Source organism: Triticum dicoccoides, chromosome 2A (assembly GCF_002162155.2).
Source record: "Triticum dicoccoides isolate Atlit2015 ecotype Zavitan chromosome 2A, WEW_v2.0, whole genome shotgun sequence".
In the NCBI taxonomy this organism is placed as follows: domain Eukaryota; kingdom Viridiplantae; phylum Streptophyta; class Magnoliopsida; order Poales; family Poaceae; genus Triticum; species Triticum dicoccoides.
In genome coordinates, this window is record NC_041382.1 from 50,644,424 (window position 1) to 50,647,086 (window position 2,663).

The following is a 2,663-nucleotide window of genomic DNA, read 5'->3' on the forward strand; positions in this document are numbered from 1 at the left end:
CGGACATGGAGGAGCTGCAGCTCTACAACAACAGCCTGAGCGGAGAGGTTCCTGCCGGGATCACGCAGTCGAGGAAGCTCAGAGAGCTCATCCTGGCGTTCAACAACTTCACCGGCGAGGTCCCGGGAGCGCTGGGGCTGAACACGACCCATGGGCTCGTTCGTGTCGACCTGACCGGCAACCGCTTCCGCGGCGCGATCCCGGCCGGTCTCTGCACCGGCGGCCGGCTCGCCGTGCTTGTCGTCGGACACAACCAGTTCAGTGGGGGCATTCCCGGGGAGATAGCGAAATGTCAGTCTCTCTGGAGGGTCAGATTCAACGACAACAAGTTGAGTGGGAGCTTGCAAGATTTGGGCACGAACACCGGGTGGTCATTTGTGGACCTGAGTGGCAACCGGTTTGATGGGAGGATACCAAGTGTGCTCGGCTCATGGCGCAACCTCACCATGCTTGATCTGTCCGGCAACAACTTCGCCGGCCCGATACCGCACGAGCTCGGTGCTCTAAGCATGATCGGGACTCTGCTATTGTCGTTGAACCGGCTCACCGGACCGATACCGCGAGAGCTTAAGAACTGCAAGAGGCTCTTCTATTTGGACCTTGGAGGTAACCATCTGAATGGAAGCATACCAGCAGAGGTTGCAACACTCGATAGCCTGCAACATCTTCTGCTCGGTGGCAACAAGCTCACAGGAACAATCCCCGACTCCTTCACTGCAACACAGGGCCTTCTTGAGCTGGACCTTGGTGGCAACTCTTTGGAAGGAACCATCCCTGTTAGCTTAGGCAACCTTCAGTACATCTCAAGAAATCTGGACCTTAGCAACAACAGACTAAGGGGCCAGATTCCAAGTAGCCTCGGCAACCTTCGGAGCATGGAGGTGCTCGACTTGTCGGCAAACTCGTTATCCGGTCCGATTCCGTCACAGCTTTCCAACATGATCTCACTCTCTGCGGTGAATGTTTCTTTCAATGAGCTCTCTGGCCAGCTCCCTGCTGGCAACTGGGCTAAGCTCGCCGACGAGTCCCCCGACGCTTTTCGCGGGAACGCTCAGTTGTGCACACATCCTGGCAATGCACCTTGCTCAAGAGACCAGTCTCGCAAAACCCGAAGGAGGAACACACAAGTTATTGTGGCATTGTTACTGTCAACATTCACAGTCATGGTTGCAGCATTGTGTGCTATCCATTTCATTGTGAAGAGGTCGAAGCGCCTATCGGCGAAAAATGGCTCGGTGCGCAACCTCGACTCAACAGAGGAGCTGCCAGAGGATCTGACCTATGAAGACATCCTCCGGGCCACCGACAACTTGAGCGAGAAGTACGTCATCGGCAAAGGCCGGCACGGCACGGTATACAAGACGCAGTTTGCCGTCGGGAAGCAGTGGGCGGTCAAGACGGTTGATCTATCACGGTGCGGATTCCCCATTGAGATGAAGATACTCAACACGGTGAGGCACCGGAACATCGTCAGGATGGCCGGGTACTGCATTCGAAGAAAATGTTGGCATGATCCTCTACGAGTACATGCCGGAGGGGACTCTGTTCGAGCTGCTGCATGAGAGGACGCCCCAGGTGGCTCTAGACTGGACGGCCAGGCATATCATCGCCCTCGGTGCCGCGGAAGGCCTCTCATATCTTCACCATGACTGTGTGCCCATGATTGTCCACAGGGATGTCAAGTCGAGTAATATTTTGATGGATGCTGAGTTGGTGCCGAAGATTACAGACTTTGGCATGGGGAAAATCGTCGGCGATGAGGATGCGGACGCGACGGTGTCGGTCGTCGTTGGCACCCTCGGCTACATTGCTCCAGGTAAATTTGACAAATATTCTGCATACACATTTGTTGACAATGAAGCATTTTATGTTTCTGTGAAATGTTTATGTAAAACTTCAGAGTTAACAACATGTGTTGCCATTTGTGTTCAGAGCAAGGCTACTCGACGAGGCTGACCGAGAAGAGCGATGTGTACAGCTACGGGGTGGTGCTCCTCGAGCTCCTGACCAGGAAGATGCCCGTTGATCCCGCGTTCGGGGACGGCGTCGACATCGTGACCTGGATGAGGTCCAACCTGACGGTGCAGGCGGACTATGGGAGCATCATGAGCTGCCTGGACGAGGAGATCATGTACTGGCCTGAACATGAGCAGGCGAAGGCGCTGGACCTGTTGGATCTGGCCGTCTCGTGCACGCAGACGGCTTGCCAGTCCAGGCCGTCGATGCGGGAGGTGGTGAACATCTTGATGAGGATAGACGAGAGTATCATCATTTCAGAGCATCATCACAAGTGAGACAGTGAACCGTTGTAGCATTCCGCGGAGCTGCAAACCGGACCTAAGTGCAAGTACTCCCAATGGAGTGTGGTTTTGCTCTGTACTTCTGTTCACCACTGACCAGCAGAGAGGAGAAACCCGTGGTGGAGCGTCGTCGCCCTACGATGATTTACTGAGCTTTCTTTTGGTGGTGATTACGAGCACTGATGTTTGATAACTCGATCAATTATAATCATTGGCCTGATGGTACTGGTCGCAAGTTGGGACGAACATCGAAAGTGCCGTTCTAATCCTGAGCTCATGTGAGCTCGGGTGAACAGTAAAATAAAAAATTGTTTTTTATAAAAAAATCTGATTTTTGTGTGTGAAACACTGACAAATGCTTTG

General features: G+C 53.6%; 1 pseudogene; it reads left to right on the forward strand.

Moving 5' to 3' along the window:
• Positions 1 to 5: 5 nt before the first annotated feature.
• LOC119353157 lies at positions 6 to 2,376 on the forward strand (annotated as a pseudogene).
• The last annotated feature ends 287 nt before the right edge of the window (positions 2,377 to 2,663 follow it).